Source organism: Sphaerodactylus townsendi, linkage group LG03, assembly GCF_021028975.2.
Source record: "Sphaerodactylus townsendi isolate TG3544 linkage group LG03, MPM_Stown_v2.3, whole genome shotgun sequence".
In the NCBI taxonomy this organism is placed as follows: domain Eukaryota; kingdom Metazoa; phylum Chordata; class Lepidosauria; order Squamata; family Sphaerodactylidae; genus Sphaerodactylus; species Sphaerodactylus townsendi.
Window position 1 is genome coordinate 27,086,433 of NC_059427.1, and position 19,258 is coordinate 27,105,690.

A 19,258-nucleotide genomic window follows, 5' to 3' on the forward strand; every position below is an offset into this window, starting at 1 on the left:
CAAACACTTTTCTATGGCCCCTTCCGCACACGCCAAATAATGCATTTTCAAACCACTTTCACAACTGTTTGCAAGTGGATTTTGCCATTCCGCACAGCTTCAAAGAGCACTGAAAGCAGTTTGAAAGTGCATTATTCTGCATGTGCGGAATGAGCCAAAGATAGTGGTGGCATTTTCCTTTCCCATAACACACCAGTTTTTGCTGTGTGGCCACTGACTCTTTTTCCTCTCATGCATTCAATTCCCATCCAGAACTCACAGGAAAAGCAGCAGCTCATCACAGCATGGCATGCAACCCAAGACATTACATGCCCTGTAATTTCCTTGCTTTGAATTAACTTCAGAGAGCCAGATGTAGAAGCAGAAATTACATTTCCTCTTCTTTCTCCCCATTTTAAATGCAGTTATTTCTGGGAAACAACCCATAAATTTATGATCAGGCCTCAATCATTCACAAAGGTATAACAAAAAGTGTTACATGTCCACAAGATCCAGAGAGCTAAGATTTGATGTAGCCAGAAAACAAACAGCTCTATGCCTTTCCTTCAAGGCAAAGGGTCAAAATGCAGCCCTGTTATGGTTAAGGTACTTCAACATGAATTTCACGATTACTTCGCTTAGCTTTTCTGCTTAGTTACTAACAAAGTTGCTAACAAAGTTAGCTTACCCTGCATGCTCTGTGGCTAGCCACATGGGGCAGCAGAGCGCCCACTCTCCAAACTGCCATTTCAGATCCTTACTGCTATTGACAATGCATAATCACAGACAAGGATTTTCATTTGGTAAAGGCAGTAGAGGGGGCATTTTGGCCTTAATTTGAGCTGAAGCTGAGCTATAGAAGCAACATGTTTTTACTTCCATGCTAAACTTGTTCCAGAACAGTGATAAACTACGAGTGCATTAAACATTTTCCTTCAACCTTGGACCCAGAACTTGATTTCAGTACCAGGATTCAGTGCTGGAAACTCACTACTTAGGTTAAAGGAGCAGATTTTTTTAAAAAGAAAATCAATACCTGTGTACAAATTAACTCCAGAAGTGCACAGAAAGACTCACCATTAATTCAACCGAGCAAAGAGAACTTCAAGTACGCTGTTCCTGAATTCAACCATTTCATTTTGCAATAAGAAGGATATATATGCTAGAATGTTGCTGATTGGATTGTTTGGGCGATTCCGCACATGAGTAAAATAGGTTCGACCCAGTTCCCTGAGAAGGGTACTGACCTAGATCGAAGCCATTGTTGTTCCCCACTGCAACCAGCTTGATCCCAGCTCGGAGGGCAGAATCATCCTGTGCCTCTTCACCGCTCCATTCCGATTGGCTACTGTTCTACGGCCATGTTCCATCTATCCCCACACACGTTATTAAAAAAACTGCCACAGGAATGGAGGAACGAAGGTGGCGTTTTTTATTGACCAGCTGTACACATGCCCGAAACACTCAGCTGTGATTGGCTAAATCACCTGGCACCAGAGATTCCGCACTTTATTGGAATCGAGCTGAGTTCGAGCTTGGTTCCCTGAAAAAGTAGTAGTTCCCAACTGGAGTCGGAAATTTGACCGTTACACGGGGCAAAGCTAGTACAAAATCATGTCGATCCCAGTGGTTGTGTGGAGCACTTAGGTCGAACACAGCTCGAACTTAGGTCGATAATGCAAGTGCGGAATCGACCTTTCTTAACATATACTCCAACTCAAGGGAACAGATTCTGTTCTAGGCCTGCTTTGTCCTCTACATGTCTCCTCATAAAGGAGACAGCATTTAAATGTGATGCAGTGTCAGTATGAAGTGACTCAGTTCAGGAAGGGCTCTACCATATGCTACCATCTGCGCACTCTAGTGCGTTAGGGGGTATCTGTGTATATGCTCATTTTTCAGTGCTGTGCTAGATGCACGGTGCAGACAAATACACTGGGAGAAGCTCCTGCACAAATATCAAATTTTAGTTTTCCTGCAATGTACTTTCCTGAACGCATGAAAGAAATGTGTCAACGCAAACAGCACCCAGAATGGTTTATGTATCAACAGGCTATTCCATTAGTCAATATGCATTCCGAGTCACACAAAGATAAAGCTCACAAAGCGTTGCTAACAGAGGTTTTTCTCATTCTCGTAAAGTTTTTTTGTGCAAACGCTGAATGGATGCCAGCTGCAGAAATCTCTCACTGCACACACCAAATTCATCCTCCACAAAGAGAGCTTATCATATGACAAAATGCTTGATAGATGCTCAGACGCAAACAGAAACAAGACAGTGGAATATGGAAAATAATTGAGCAGACGCCGTCGTTCGAAAAAACAGTATTAGGCCTGCAATTCCCAGACTATTATGGGGGAAAGAAATGGCTGGTGAGCCAGTTTCTCAATAGCGAAGATATACTTCATGCATTTTGGCCACAGAGGGACATCTCCTTGTTCTACACAGCATCACCATTATCCACCTGCCCAGCAGGCAGGCAGAAGGGAATTACAAACATGTGGAGCCATACCTGTCTTAATCAGCCTCAGCCACAAGAAAGGCACATTTGCAGCCTCATCAACAGGGGAAAGAAAATCTGTTAGTGGGAGCAGCGTGGGGCCGCACCGGTAGATTTGCCCTCCCTGGGACATTTGCCTCGGTGGAGGGGCGAATTCACTGGTGGGTGGTCTCTGCAGCCCTCCCTGGAATTGGGACATGGTGCTGGATACGGTGTCAGCATCCCTGGGCTTCAACCGCAGCAGGAGCAGTCCAGGGGTGTGGCCAGGAGAGCAGACAACATCAGTCAGTTTCATCCCTGCCATTGGCCCTCTTGCAATAGTGGCACGGTGGTTGGACTTAGGCCATTGAAAAAGAAAGTCCATTAAGCCCAGTGGGGACTTTCTAGCAGCAGGGAAGTGTTTTGCGTTTTAAGCCTCCCCACTCTGCCAGGAAGTCTCCTTGGAAGGTGACAGGTCAGATGGAGCTGTTAGACTTTTTCTTGCCACAGACTACATACAAGGAATCGCCAGTTGTTGCCCTAACACATACATGGAACATACAGAGTAGAGGATATCAAACATCACAGTGGCCAAAAAGGAGAACACCTATAACACCAAGCCAAATCCAAGCAACTATTTGAAGTGTGAACACCTCTGGACAATCTTCATGTGACACTGTCAAGTCTCATAGAATCATAGAATTATAGAGCTGGAGGAGACCACAAGGGCCATCAAATCCAGCCCTCTATCCTGAAGAAATACACAATCAAAGCCAGAGGCGTAGCTGGGTCAAACTGCGCCCAGTGTGCAGTCTATATTTTCCGCCCCCATGGCCCGCCCAAGGTGCCCCGCCCCCCCACAGCGCCCCACCCCCCACAGCACCCCCTTTCCCCCCTTCCCACACTTACTTAGTTCCTTTCCTTTTCCTAGAACTTTTTCAGGCTGAAAAAAAGGCCTATTTACAGTTCAGGCTTAAAAACAGCCTGATGGGAACTATACTTCCCAGGAGACCTTGTGAGCCCCAAGTTCTCCTGGGAACTATAGTTCCTCAGGCTGTTTTTAGCCTGTACTGTGAACAGACCTTTTTTCAGCCTGAAAAAGTTCTAGGAAAAGGAAAGGAACTAAGGTAAGTGTGGGAAGGGGGGTGGGGGCGGCGCCCGGGGGTGCCACGAGGGAAGGGGGAGGGGCCTGGGGTGGTTTTCTATGCCCCCCAGGCGTGTGCCTGGTGCACGGCGCACACACACCCCATCCCCTTGTAGCTCCGCCACTGACCAAAGCACTCCTGACGGTTGGCCATCCAGCCTCTGTTTAAAAACCTTCAAAGAAGGAGACTCCACCACACTATGAGGCAGTGTATTCCACAGTCAAACAGCCCTAACTGTCAGGAAGTTCTTCCTAATGCTTAGGAGAAATCTCTTTTCTCATACCTTGAATCCTACACTCCTAGTCTCTGGAGCAGCGGAAAACAAGCTTGCTCCCCTGTCAACATGACATCCCTTCAAATATTTAAACAAGGCTGTCATGTAACCCCTTAACCTTCTCTTCTCCAGACTAAACACATCCAGCTCCCTAAAGCTCTCCTCATAGGGCATTGATTCGAGACCCTGTACCATTTTGGTTGCCCTCCTCTAGACCCATTCCAGTTTGTCAATATCCTTCATGAATTGTGATGCCTGGAACTGGACACAATATTCCAGGTGAAGTCTGACCAATGCAGATTAGAGACGTACTATTCCATCCCTCAGTCTGGACACTACACTCCTATTGATGCAGTCCAGAATTGCATTGTCTTTCTTGGCTGCTGCATCACACTGCTGACTCATGTTCAGCTTGTTGTCTACTAAGACTCCCAGATCTCTTTCACGTGTACTATTGTCAAACCAAGTGTCACCCATCCTCTCAGAGAATGCTCAAAAGAGCTGACTGGCAGTTAAATAGAGCTGGGGGGTCAGAAGAAGTCCCATTCCTCAGAAACCTGAGGCAAGCACATGGCCAAAAGACCCCCCCCCTCCCATACAAACAAAATCCCTCCCAGGCCCTCAAAAAACAAACACACAGGCCCTCAAAACACACACAGTTAAAGATAAGGCTAACCTCTCCAAAGCAGCTCACTTTTTGCTTTCTGTTCAGTTGCCTTCTGTTGCCTCTCAGAGATTATGGTGTGTGCTGCTACTTCTCAGACAGTGCTCAAAAGAGCTCGCTGGCAGATAAATAGAGCTGAGGGGTTTTCCCCATTGCAGAAAAAGGGAGAACACAATGTAATGTATTGTTGAAGGCTTTTGTGGCTGGATTCAACTGGTTGTTGTGGCGAAATGTTAGGAACAAGATCTGCCAGACCACAGCCACACAGCCCGGAAAACCCACAACAACACAATGTAAATTTGTCAATTTTCTTTTACTGATTTCAGGTGAGTGGTACCTGAAATATTTAATACCACATCCAACCCTAAATGAAGATGCTTTCTTGCTCCTAAAACAAGAGAAAGACAAAGAACAGAAAATCCGTTTGCATTATTCTTCTTCATGTTCCTCCAAATACTTTTCATGCCTGTCTAGATAAAAGGGTGCTTCATTATTCTTCTCTTTCTTGAACATCTGTTGGATTCTGTACTGCATGATAAGTATTGCATCCAGATTAATAAAAAGCTGCAAGAAAATGAGTTAATCCACATTCCTGTTCCATTCAAGCCCGAAGTTTCTTCAGATAAGCAAGAAGTAATTCTAGGCTGGCTGTTTCTCCTAATAATAAAAGAAAAACACTAAAACTGCCCCCTTAGAAGACCATGGACCAAATATGTACAATATTAGCAAAGTACAGATTGTCAATGATAGAAAAGTATCAAATGTACATCAATGGAAATAGTCCATTCAATAATCCATAGAGTTCTACAATAGTGACTATTCCGTGCAGGTAAGTGATATCAAAGGACGTGGGGGGTCCACAATCACTTCAATGTCATACAGATAACTCAATGGAGAACAAGATATAAGCGGAAAATGATGTTACAGGAGAGCAATCCACTCACCAATACTGTCCCGGCAGTACACAATTATAACAGCAGCAGAACGCCTGCACGCTGAAAGTGCGTTTTCGAGCTGCAAATCTTCACTGCGTATGAAATTCATCATAATGCAAATTCTTGTTTCCAATAAATAGCATTCAATTATTCTTAGACAACTACCTTAGGACAGTGCCGCTCTAGTACAACTGATCACAAGTTGTGTGGAACAGATTGCGGGGCAAATGAAAAAAGCCCTGTGCTCGTGAAGACAACTGAAGCATTACAGAGGCAGAAGCAGGGATCCAGGTGGAGGTACAAACCAGGGCAAAATTGATCCAGTACGTGAGATCCCGGTTCCTCCCCGGTGCAATTTTGCCATGCAAAAACAGCCAGTGAGGTAAATTAGATTGAGCAATTGTGACTCACCAAGTGATCATTACGGCTGGCTGAAGCCTGATGTCGGTTCTCCACTGAACAAATCCACCCTTATATTCACATCCTTTCACACATTACATGGGAACAAACCTTGATTTGCAACTGAATGTCCACTCATGAGAAACCCCAAATCTCTAAGGGTTTATAGAAGGCATCTGCCACCACCCTTTCTTACCAGTAAAATGTCTTACAAATACAGTTCTAAAATGTAATGTGTGAAGCCACTCTGTAACACAATGACCCCTAGTTTAAGAACAAAGGAACACTGATAGAAGTTGAATTATGGGACATCTTCTGAACGCGTGTAGTTGAATTATATGAGTAGTAGCATGTGGCTAGCACAGGCAAATGGAAGGACAAGTCTGGAAAAGGAGGGAGAGTTTCAAAATGCCAATCACAGAATATAGTTCATGCAGTGCATCTAGATCTATTCACTCTAATGAGGAAAAGTGTCATTCTAGCCTGCCTCCTCCTAACGACATCTTGCAGGAATTTCTGTTCAAAATGAGACATACTATGTCACCCATAGCAAAATGCTGCCTCACATTGTTTACATAAACGACAGTTCCTGAGTCTATCTGAAGAAGCACAAACCAGCCTCCAAGTCTCACTATACAAGAACAGTCACTAAATCAGATATTAATGTCCAAGTCAGTAACTTTTTTGGTAATAGCATACAATACAAGGCTTGATTCTACTTTTGTGAATACTTTTCCAGCTTTCCCTCCACCTTCCCTCCAACATCTTGAAAAGCGGTCCCTAAAGGTTTCCCGGGCAGTATCCCCCAAGGAGATGCTGTCAGAAGGAATAATTGGCAAAGGTCAGGATCCTTATGTCTAAACTAACTTTTAACGTGGAATATTCACTCAGCATCTACACATACAAAGTTCAGACTACAAACCCTGCCCACCCCTTCCAGGAAACAGGAAAAGTTGCAAATAAATTCTCCATGGACCTAAAAACTTGGGAAGAGCGCTGTAAAAAAAAAATTCTTATGAAAAATTCTCTCTTGGAATGACTGACAGTCTTTTCTGGACAAGGTTTCATTCACTCAAAACATGTAGCATGAAATAGAAATAAGAATCAACAGCTTCAGATAAGGTGTATGCTACTGATACACATTTTCGACCATTTGAATGAATTCAGACTAATTTTGTCTATAATTAACATGCAAAATATGTGCAATATACTAATGCATAGCTCAGAGTTTTCAGCATTACAAAAGTTGAGACCCAAATAGGCTACCCCCCCCCCCCGTCATAACAGTTTCTGTCCAAATAGTGCACTTTAATTAGTATAAAATCTGTTTTCTATTTTTAATCTTATTTTTTTACTAAGATGATAAAGACTCAGATAGTTGCCCTTTCCTTAGAATCAGGCATATTTGCAATTTTGCTTGCTGGAAACAAAGGCTGCAAAGCATAAGAATACTTTCCTGGGACTAAGCCAGCCTGAATAACTTGGGGTGTACTACTGAGTAGAAATGCTTAGGTATTGCTCCAAAGCATTTATACTTTTTCATGTCCTAAATATATCAAATAATGAAACTTCAAGTTTGACAAGAAATGAAGATTTGCATAGAAAATTCTCCATTAGTTTCTATTTTCCCCGGGGGGGAGGAGGGGGGTTGTTCTTTCTAAGGTTTCAAAATTTCCAGAAGCTTCACATCTCGAGTCTTGTCATACTGCGAAACCATGGCTTATTTAACTATGGCTAGTTTGCAAAAATAGGACTGTGCTCATAGACCATCACTCAAACTCCAGCTTGCTTCAGCAAGTGCTGGTTTGTTCTATCTTGGCTCTGGCCAGGCATCTCTGCAGCTGGGGAAAATGCAAATCATGGACCAATCCATACCAGGTGATATCAGACTACAATAAGGTGACCAGATGGTCACCTTTGTGAACCGGGATCTGAGGGTAGGTGGTGAAGCCGCGATGTTTGCCACAGCCATTAGTCGCACTGCCTTCATGCAGCGCTCCCGCTTCCAGCCTACTGCAGTGACAGGGCGGGAATCGGGAGCACCCCAGAAGGCCATGCTCCTGCGGCCGCGCGCAGGGGAGGCTGCCGCACTGCCTTGCGCCCCAGAAGGCAGTGCGGCAGCCTTCCAAAAATCGGGACACTTGAAAAAAAACGTGGAACAAATTGTTTTAAGGCGGGACTGTCCCGCCAAAAGTGGGACGTCTGGTCAACCTAGACTACAAGCCAGGATGGAAGCATTCACACAGCATCGTATCTTTGGGACCACATCTCCCCAAATTGTGTAGAGGACCAGTAGCAATCTCTTGGTGGTCACTGGCTTCGAGGATATTCAACTGGCCCATACTAGAGCCAGGCTTCTGGCTCTTAGTTCTGGCTCTAAGAGTTCTGGCTCTTAGTTGCTGTAATTCTTTGCAAGAGCACATCAGAACCTGTAAAAGTGAAATGTTCTGCTGAGCTGATAGTTGGGGCTGCCATGGATCTAGTACATCGCACTGGCCCCTGATTTTTATACCCTCCCTTTTTCCTCGCTCTAATGGTAATATCTTAAAATGGAGCAGGATTGGGAGATTTGTGATATGGGTGATAGGCACAAGGGCAAAGGCCCTGTCCACAGAGCAAAAGCTCTGACCGGTTACAAAAATAACCATCCAACAGCTTCTTCAGTGTTCAGAGATTTATTGTTTTCTTTCAATTCTGCGCAGAAGAGGGAACTCTTCTCTGTTAGCAACAGGGAGGAGGTTCAAGGGGCTGTTGCTTGCGTAACATAATTTATACCCTCTTACAAACATCCCTCTTTGTCTTCTGACCATTGATTTGAGTCAAGAAGACATACAGACCAGGTCATCTCACCCCACCTTTTACCACACCTTGCCCATTCCCATATTTGGGGAAACTTAAGTCAAAAACACCTTGCGTAAAAGGTTTCTATAACAACTACTGGTTTCTATTTTACCTTTATCTGTATTTGTGAGCTTCTGCTAATTCCTTATCTCCTTGGTGGGGCCCTGTTTTCCCAAACCACCTGAAAGTCTCAGTGTCAGGCTGCCCCATGAGTTTCGTTTCTTCCAACTAAAGTAAGCTTCTGAAGTGCTTGGTGCCCAGTGAATTACACTCATATAACTTGTATGATTTAATACAATGGCTTAAAACATCATAAACTATATGTTAGGCTGACCAGACGTCCTGCTTTTGGCGGGACCGTCACACCTTTAAACAATTTGTCCCGCGTCCCGCGGGTTCTGCAAATTGTCCCGATTTTTGGGAGTCTGCTGCCCTGTGACAGGGCGGGAAACGGCAAGCCCCAGAAGGCAGTGTGCTTCTGAGGCTGCGCGTGCGCACGGCCACTTCCCCGTCCCGGATCACAAAGGTGACCATCTGGTCACCTTACTATCTGTCCATATCATGGGCATCAAGAGATCTTGATTTATATTGCCATCTGTGAATGCTTTAAATGTAGGAATAATTTTAATGTTTAAATTATTGAATTGTTTAATTGTTTAATGGCTGAATTGTTTGATCTGACTCTAATCATGTAGGTTGGCTGCCCTGACTCTGTCCCGGGACGGTGGGGTATTAAACAGAATAATATAAATAAACATGTGAAACACCAGAACCTTAACTGTGGTGAATAACTCATCCTGGAATAACAGGCCTAACCCAGACATACAAAGAGGACTACACAGTGTTCCAATATATCACGTTAGCCACAATTCAATTAAACCATCATTTCATGTTATGTCCTAAATAGGAAGTAACGAAGATAAATTCTGTTGCCACCTGAACTTTCCTAACTGAATGTACATCCAAATTCAACGCCCTGCCTAAAAGATTACTACAATCATGCACACCAGCTTTTGAGACTGTATTAGTACAATCCTCCTTATCAGAATGCTGATTTATCAGAAATAATCACATACAAACTATTTTTATTAGTAGATTGAGTGTTGTGGCAACCCTGCAAACTGAAAGTAACTTGCCTCAGAATCATTAACTATAAATATAGATTTGTGAAAAAGTCTCTTTATGCATTGCAGGGTCTTTTCATTTGCATCCGTGTTGTAACTTTAGAGATGAAGGCAACACAAAAACTATAGCTGAACAATTTTATCAGATCACGGATGTTAACCCAATTAGACTTTTGCTTATTACATAATGCTTCAAACTATAAATGGTGTTTACTTGCTGTGGTCTTTCAATGCTTTTCTTTGAGCTCAAACATGAACATTCATTGGTTTTCTAACACTGGACTAATGAGAACCTTAATTATGAGATGTCATTCAAGTACTGTGCTGTGATTATTATTCTTTCAAGTTTCTGACAGGATCCAAAAAGTTGTCAAATGGGAGGGTCTAAGTATGGAGCTAGGGGTCCCCAGCACAGTGCCCATAATGCCTGCTGACACCTGCTTTGATGCCCCAAAGTGTTTCTTAGAAAGTGAACAGGGTTTCTGACTGGCTCTATCGATTAAACTCCAAACCAAGATGGCGTCCGTGTCGGAGCTCGGCAGCGGAGCTCCGCTACTTACAGGTTTCTAAAATATCCCCCTGGAATTTAACTTGAGAGAACTTGTTCTATCCACCTATATGGTGAAAACGCAGCATTAGAAACAATATTAGAAGCCAAAAGCGCCTTAAAACGTCACAGGACTATAATATAAGGCGCCTGTCTCCTACCGTGCTTTTTGTTTTCTATCTATTGGTTTCCGCGTCTGCTCGTGGCGGTTGGGCACCCATTGCCGAGACGCTGCCTCGAGAGACCACATTAACAACAGGGGTGTTGGTGATAAAGATTCCCCAACCCCAAAATGTCGGCCTCCGGAGCCCCTGAGGAGGGTGCGGCAGACGCCGGTAGAAGAGCCGGGAACAGCCGCGGAGGCGGCCGCGGAGCCGGGACTGGCCGCGGGGCTGGAATGAGGATCGAATTAACGCATCATTCGCGACCGGGGTGTATTACCGGGTGTTAAGGCGTCGGGTGGCAGAGACCCCCCCTGTTCCAAGCTCAGCCCCTAGAGTCCCCCCGGGAAAGAGTGCAACCGAAGCCGGGCTAAAATTCCGTCGGGAGCCCGTCTTGTGGCGAAAGGAGGCGGAGAGACTGATAAAGCACTGGTGGAGGCGGAGCCGGCAGCAGCGACTCTGGAGCAAGTTTGGAAGAAATCGAACCCCGATGCGAGAGACCTGACGATGCGGCTTCCAAAGTTAGGCCTGATTGTGAGGGTGGGACCTCACAAGATCGCCGTGAACAATGCGACTAGCAGTTTCTCTGCAGTCCAACACTATTGCTGCCTTTTAGTTTTTTTTTTAACATCCAGTTGACTGTAGACAGTGATCTTTGGGCAGGAATCGGCACTTTTGAGATCTGGGAGGAGTGGCCAGTGGCAGTGGTTCTCCGACTTGTTGTGCTACCTGCCCTACTACTTGCTCAGTTATTATTACATACTCTAACTCCTCGGCCCTATATAATCCTTGGATTCAGAGACTCAATCTGAGGCTCCGCCTAGGTGGTGTGGGCCCCTAGGTTTGGATCCTCCTGTTGTGACATGTAATCCTGTGCCTACCTGATGACCACCAGAGGGCACAAAGTACAGAGAAGTGGTCCCGTACTCAGCTCTGTAATGCGGTGTTTTAGTGGCAGCTTTGGCTTATGTTGATTCCCCTATGGAGCCTGGCTATTGTTAACGCTGCTGTGGATATACACATGTCTCCCGTTGGTGTGGAGCATCGGGGAAGTCATTTTGCAGTGATATCCAATCATTGAGATCTTAATGCCGACTGATACTTATTGACATCTCTCTGGCTCCTGGTTATGTTCTGTAGTTGGTGAAATTGTAAGTAGCTAGTGGGGAATTAGTTAGGAAATAATTATTTAATTAATTAGGAATTATTAAGTGTTGACTGTATTTGTTGTTCAATTAATTTATTGTGATAGGCTGCTAGATAGATAGAGTTCGTAAGAGGTGAGCCCTATGAGCCCACTAAAGTGGGGAGCTCTCACCAGGAAGTTAGATAAAGTCAAGAGACAGTAGGGGAAATGGGGGCCACCCATGGGTCTATAGGGATCCCAGTGATGATGGGGACGAGGGCAAATATGATGGTAGACGGTGGCCATATGAGAGAAGACGGGAGAGATGCAGACATGCTGCAGCCCGAACCTTCCTGACCTTCGTTCTATCCCGAGGTACGCGGAGTGGTAGGGTTCAGGAGCTACTCTGCTTCGTCAATACTGGTGTTGGGATAAAATGCCAGGTCCATAAATAATAAGACCGCTGTTCTCCGGAGAATATCTCGGGAGACCAACAGATGGGACCTGGCTTGCATTACGGTCGGAGACTCTGTAGATGCGAAGAAGGGGAGACCGTCGCCTTAGCCGAGGTCTCCCCACCAGGTTTCGCGTGCCTCCACCGGTCACCAACACAGGGTCGGGTGGTGTGGCAATGTTCATCCGGTGATGTCATCCTCTTTCAGGGCTGTCCCTGTCCCAGAGATCACGGGTCTTGGAATGGTGGCCTTGGAGGTGGATGGCCTCGGAGAGGTTGGCAGTCCCTCCTGGTGTATGCCGGTCGCCCTAAGCTTACACCAGGGGACTGCCTGCTGCTTGCTGCTGGAGGTGGTGGCGGACTGGGCGTTGCGGTTCCCCAGACTTATTGTCCTGGGGACTTCAACGTCCATGTTTCCATTAACACTCGCCTCGTGTGTGTATGCTGCAGACCTAGTGTCATCCACATGGCACGCTGGGCCCTCTCCTTGGTAAATTCTGGCCCCACTCATGAGAAGGCTGGGCATACACTTGACTTGGTCTTTTGGGTCCAGGGATTGATATGGTCATATCCTCTACAGAGTAGAGATGCCATGAGGTCTGGAGCCATTATGCCCTGAGGGTCCGGGTGGACGCAAGCCGGCGACATCCTTGTCAGGCGACGAGGCGGGATTTATGCCCGCCAGCGGAGATCTTTAATGGATCCTATGGGTTTCCTTGGAATGCTCTGCGGGGACCCCTGAACCTCTCCGGCACCCTTTGATTGGCCAGGTGGAAGACTGGAATTCTCGCTTCTTCCTCCGATGCCATCGCAGGTTGTTGCTCCTCGGCGCCTCTCTCGGCGCTCTCGTCAAGGCTAGCTCCTTGGTACACTGTGAGGAGCTACTGCAGCGGTATGAAAGCGGAGACTCCAGACGGCTAGAAGCGGAAGTGTGGGAGGAAGTCATCGACGGTGAGCCGCTAGCGAACATCTTTATAGGACGCTTATGAAGGCCTATGAGATGGCAACGAAGGAGGCTGTAAGAGGACATTCTTCTCACTCCTCTCTTTGCATCTGCTAGCTCTCGCCCAGCGGCAATTCATTTCAAGCATCATTCGTCACTCACCCTCATTGACTGAGGGCTCTACAAATCAACAATTGGCTATCAGCTGTGAGGCATTTATGAGCTTTTTCGAGAGCAAAGTTGCGTCAGCTCCGCCAGGACCTTCTCTCCACCCTTGTAGAGACAATAAGTGAACTGGAGGCTCCCTTGCCGCGTCAGCTTCTCTGGCCCTTTGTTTGGCCCAGAAGATTTTCCCTTGCCTCTGCCGAAGCCACTGTCGACAGGGCCCTGGCTGCTGTTAGACCAGGGGTAGGGAACCTGCGGCTCTCCAGATGTTCAGGAACTACAATTCCCATCAGCCTCTGTCAGCATGGCCAATTGGGCCATGCTGGTGAGGCTGATAGAGGAATTGTAGTTCCTGAACATCTGGAGAGCCGCAGGTTCCCTACCCCTGTGTTAGACCTACGACCTGTCCTTCCTGGATCCGGTAAGGTCCCCTCCTGGCTTATTAAAGCATGTCCTGGCGGAGCTACCACCCCACCTGTTGAATAAATATCATCAATAGCTCCCTTGAGCAAGGAAAGTTTTTCCGGGTGGGTTGAAGGAGGCAGTGGTCCGCTTCCACTCTTGCAAAAGACCATCGTTAGGATCCTGGAGATCTGGCCACCATTACCAGCCCCGTTTCGAATCTTTCGCTCTCTGGGGAAGGTAATTGAGAGAGTGGTGTTGGAGCAGCTTCCAGGGCTTCCTGGAGGACACATCGGCCTTCGATCCCTTCCAGTCCGGCTTCCTCGTGCTGGGCATGGGGACGGAGACTGTTCTTGTCGCCGTCACAGACATGTTCCCGTATGCAACTTGACCGAGGCGGATCGGCGCTGCCATTGGTGTTGTTAGATCTTACCGCGAGCTGCTGATGTGGTCCATCACGTCCGCATCTTTTGACCCACCGCCTGGTTACCGCTTTCTGGGGTCGCGAGGCACTGGGTCCTTCAGTGGATTGCCCTCAAGTTTCTCCGGGACTGGACTCCAGCAAAGTGTAGGAAAGCGGGGACTCAGCCTCCCGAAAGTGCCCACTTCAGTGTGAATTGTACCCTCAGGAGCGCCAAGCTGTCCCCGGGGCTGTTATTTAACATCTATATGCGACCCCTTGCTCAGTTGGTAATCGGAGCTTTGGGCTGACCCTGTCATCAATAATATGCTGATGACACTCAGCTCATTCTGTTGATGGAGGGGGGGAGCGGTAATCGCCTCCTGTAGCTCTCCAGCATTGTTTGGAGGCGATCGCTATTGGTTGGATTTGAAGCAGAAGCAGGATTAAAACTGAAGATCCCATCGAAGACCGGGGAGATCCTCTGGCTGGGCCGGGGAGGGGTTGAGGGATTTCCAGCGCCCGGTGTGGGAGTGGGGCTAACATTGGCAACCGCCTCCCTCCCGTCCCGGGCAGCCTGGGGGGTCCACCTGGATTAAAGTCTCTCTTCAATGGAGCACTCCAGGTGGCCCATATGTAACCCAGGTTATGCGCTTTTTTTCATCTTCTTCGGCAGGCCTCAACGGCTGGCCCCCCTTCCTCTCCCAAAGCCGGATCTGGCTACTGTGATCCATGCAACGGTCAAACCTCCAGACTAGACTATTGCAACTTCGCTCTACGCCCAGGCAGCTTCCCTGCGCATTGATTCGGAAATTAAAACTGAGTCCAGAATGCGGGCGGCCCGCTTCTGCTCACAGGAGGTGCGCCGCCATAGAGATCACATTTCACCTGTGTTGCGCCGCAGCCTGCACTGGTTACCCGGTTGAATTCGAATCATCTTCAAGGTGCTGGTATTATTGTGACCTTGCTAAGGCCCTTGCGCCGCCTGGGACCCCTCCCTGCATATTCTTGGCGGGACCGCCTTGCCCCATATGTCCCCAAATCGACCACTGCTGTCTCAGCAGAGGCCAACCTACTGGTGATCCCCCTTGGCCCCTCAATGATGCTGGGTTAAGCCTCTGCCGGGCCAGAGCCTTTACAGCTCTAAGGTCTGCCTGGTGGAACACTCTACTTCCAGCTTCACAGCCGGGCTCCTCTCGCGGGGATCTTTAATGATTTCCGCGAGGGCCTGCAAGACAGAGTTGTTCCACCGGGCCTTTGGTGAGGCTGGCCGTTGATGCCCCCCCCCTTTTAACATCTGTGGACCCTGCTGTCCCTCTTCTCTTCTTCCCCTCCCCCCTTTTTTAGGGGATCTATTAGTAGGACGCCATTGCTTACCTGATGTTGGAACGCTGCATTTTAAACGGGGTTGATTTTAAAATGTATAGAGCCGTTATTTAATGATTACTGATTTTATTGTGCTCTAGCTATTTGTCTGTTCACCGCCCTGAGCCCTTCGGGGGAGGGCGGTTTATAAATATAATAAATAATAATAATAATAATAATAATAAAATAATGGTTGAGGACAAGCTGCCGCCAGAGAGTTGTGTTTTTTTTCTTTTTCGCAGTGTATTTAATTCTCCTGTTCCCTGCATTTTTCTTCCTCTGTGTGTGTGTGTGTGTGTGCGCGCGGGCACGCTCAAACACACACGCCTCCCATGGTGGCCATTTTGTGAATGGTTTCCACACTCGCTGCAGCCATTTTGTGGTTGGGTCGACCCTACCAAGTCAGAATTCCAAAGGTGCCCAAAGGTTCAAAAATGCTGAATCAGAAGAAAATAATTACCTGTGGTATTACAAGCCACAGAGCCCCAACTAGCTAATTTTGTACCCTCGCCCATGTTTCCATAGTAGTTACTTTGTTCAAAAGGCAAATAAATAACCAATAAGAATAAGAATAATAACACAACATTTGTTTTAATCATGAGATATGCAGATGCAATCAAGTAATGCATACTTATTTAACGTTAATTAAAAATACAAAATTAAGTCACATCAGGTACAATCCTTTTTTTCACAACTGTCCTTTTCACACTTTTAATGACATCAACATGAAACAAAATTAATATGTCTTTATTTTATTAATTTATTGTTATTTATTTATTGGGCTTATAGACCGCCCTCCCCCGAGGGGCTCAGGGTGGTGAACCACCATAGTATAAATACAACTTCAAAACACCATAAAATACAACTTTTAAACTAATATCACTTAATTAAAACCAGGAACCATATAACATTAGATGGCGCCCCCTCCCCCCTCCCCACCCTTGCACCCACGGGAGGCCAGATGGAATGGTAGCGATGTTCTTACCCAGACTGGCCAAACGCCTGGTGGAACAGGTTCGTCTTACAGGCCCTGCAGAAATTCTGTAGGTCCCACAGGGCCCTGATCTTCCTTGGAAGCCTGTTCCACCAGGCAGGGGCCACCAGGTAGGGGCCTGTTCCACCAGGTAGGGGCCACAGCCCTGGAGGCCAGCCTGATTGCTTTAGGGCCAGGGATCACCAATTTTGTAGTCTGCTTACTGCCAGGCAACCAGGAACATTAACACGAGCCACCTAGCACTGATGACTTGGACAATCTTCACCATTTCTATTCCGAACTTTCTCTGATGCCACAAAGCAACCAGCCACTGTCCTCAAAAAGAGAGGACGGGGGGGGGGGGACACGCAGGCAGGACAGAACCATGAACATACACTATGGCTATGCCAAGGAAAATTTGAAATTTGCAACACAGTGGTGGCTGGTGCCTAAGGGGGATAGTAGCATCAAGGGCAGCAAAATCCAGCAGAGCACATTAACACTGAAATCTTTCCCATGCTCTCCTTTTACCGGTATTTCTTGTGGCAGAGGCTTGACTTTTTCTCTGCTGACTTTTATGCAGCTAAGCACTCGATGCACAATGATTCAGAACATAAACCTAAGAGATGCTAGGCTTCTTTAAGCCAATATAAAAGCAACCTCCACATACACAATCTGCAAACAGAACATGAATTTGCTTAGAACTGACATGAAGAAAGAAAAGAGAGGGATGCCCACCAAAGACCTCTACATCAGCTTGACTAGGTTTGCCCTGTAGGAAGCCATAAGCAAAACCTGGCTTGTAATTTGCTCCAGATTCTGGAATTTTGAGCTACAAAAAGAACATGGAGTGGATTCCTGGATATTACATGTCCAAAACCCCAAGTTAGCATAACAAAGAAAACAAAGGATTCGAATCACATGCGCCTCATACTGGACTAGCAACAAGCAATTCCATTCTGAATCTGAATCATAGGCACCTTTTTCTACTATAAACAAAAATTGCAAAAGCAAAACATTTCTGAAAAAGAAAAATCAATGTTCAGATTCCCCTTAAAAATAACTGCAGACCGGTCCAGAAATTTCTTAGCACCACTGTGCTAAATACATGTTTTGTCTTTGGAAGTTTCTTCTTCCGTAGCTAAACGAAGGGGGAAATGTGGTGCCAAAACGGTTTTGATCGAGAGCAGAGAAAATATCATCCAATCCACTCATTAGGCTCAGAAACAGAAAAATTGCAAAATACATTAACATCAATCTAAAACACCATTTCAGTATGTCTCAAAGACTCTTCACTTCTGTGACTTGCTTTTACCTTTTTAAAAGCAAAATCAATGCAAATGGCATTAGAGAGCAGAAGAAAAGATAACAAAATGTCAATGCAGCATAAGAGGCGTATGTAAGAGACTTGTCATTCTTATGGTATAAAAATGCTAAGAGTCTGTCTGACCACAGCTTCTCCCCCGCCGATGAAGCATCTTCAAAATATGTATTTAATAGAATCCCAGTTTCTTGCCAAATGTTGGTTGCATGCTTGAAAACTGTTGTAATTAGCCATGCTTCAGTGACTCATACTTGTAGCCTTTTGTGGCTTTATTATCCCTTCTGAATTTTAATGAACGTAACTGGTACAAATTCTAAGAGATCTTTTGTATACCTTATTTTTCTAAAAACCCAGCAATAACAGGTTATTGCCTACATCTTCCAAATGAACGACTGCAACTAAATTATATTTAATTTACAATGCATGGAAAACTGTCACTGCTAAATAATTAACCATTTAACTTCCTTCACAGTGATCACTTAAACCTGCTCTCACAGCACAATCCTATGCAGAGTTACTCCAGTCTAAGGCTCAGTCTGCACATGCAGAATAATGCACTTTCAAACTGCTTTCAGTGCTCTTTAAAGCTGTGCGGAATAGCAAAATCCACTTGCAAACAGTTGTGAAAGTGGTTTGAAAATGCATTATTTTGCGTGTGCGGAAGAGGCCTAAGCCCATTGACATAAATGGGCTTAGATTGAACTAACTCTTTAGGATTGCGTAGTTGGCCCAAGTCACTCAGATGTCTATTTCCTTTCACATCCAAATATACCACCCACAGGTTGACTAAAGGTTGCACCACGACAGAGTATTACTCAGTGGTGCGACAAGACATTAGATGCGTGTGTGTCAGTTCTAGGCATCAGCCAAAGTAACAAAAAGGGTAATTTTGTTTGTTTCATACACATATTACTATAATGCACCACAAGCAAGCGGGCAAGTCTATTGAACTTGATCTTTGCCAAAAGAGCATTCAACTTAACCATTGCTCCAGCAAATTCTTGCCAGAGATTAGCCTCTCCCTATGTTGACTCCCTATGTTGACTCGTGACCCAGCCAGACTGTTCCGTGCTGTAGGAACCTTGATACTCAGTTATGGTAACTTGGTCTGTATGTGACAGTTCTGCAAGAGAATTTGGAAACTTCAGTTGGTTCATGGAAGCTGATTTGCCCTGCAGGATTTTGTACAACTAAGGTTAGCCACTGGGATCACATTCCGCATGCAGTTTAATTGGCTAGTTCTGCTAGAGAAGAACTGTCCCTTTCCACCAATAGGTGAAGTCTCTTGTTTTAATTGGTATTCCCATACTAAATGTTATTGGCTGTCCTCTGTGTTTGTTTGTTTCTATGTCTTACTCAACTGTTTTTAAGAATTATTTTAACATTTTAAATGTTTAAATGTTTTTATGTTTGCCGTCTTGGAGAGCCTGAGATAGAAAGGGAACAGAGTAAATGTCTTAAATTTTTCAACAAGTGAAAAATGAAAGAGCAAATTTCTCAGTTCCTAAATGTGTGCTAAAGTGGTAAAGTATACACTATGGTTAATGTTATTATAGA

At 45.7% G+C, this 19,258-nt stretch overlaps 1 protein-coding gene across 4 annotated transcripts in view; it reads right to left on the bottom strand.

Annotated features, from left to right (window-relative positions):
• The window catches only part of FHIT (fragile histidine triad diadenosine triphosphatase), a 1,529,347-nt gene that overhangs the window by 1,473,758 nt on the left and 36,331 nt on the right, over window positions 1–19,258 (bottom strand). Inside the window, exon 1 of one of the 4 annotated variants that reach the window (XM_048490112.1) lies at window positions 4,555–4,573. The exons of the other annotated variants lie outside the window; for them this stretch is intronic. The gene's annotated coding sequence lies outside the window, so the exon portion shown is untranslated. Of the gene's footprint in view, window positions 1–4,554; window positions 4,574–19,258 lie in introns of those variants that run through there. 4 annotated transcript variants of the gene reach the window in all.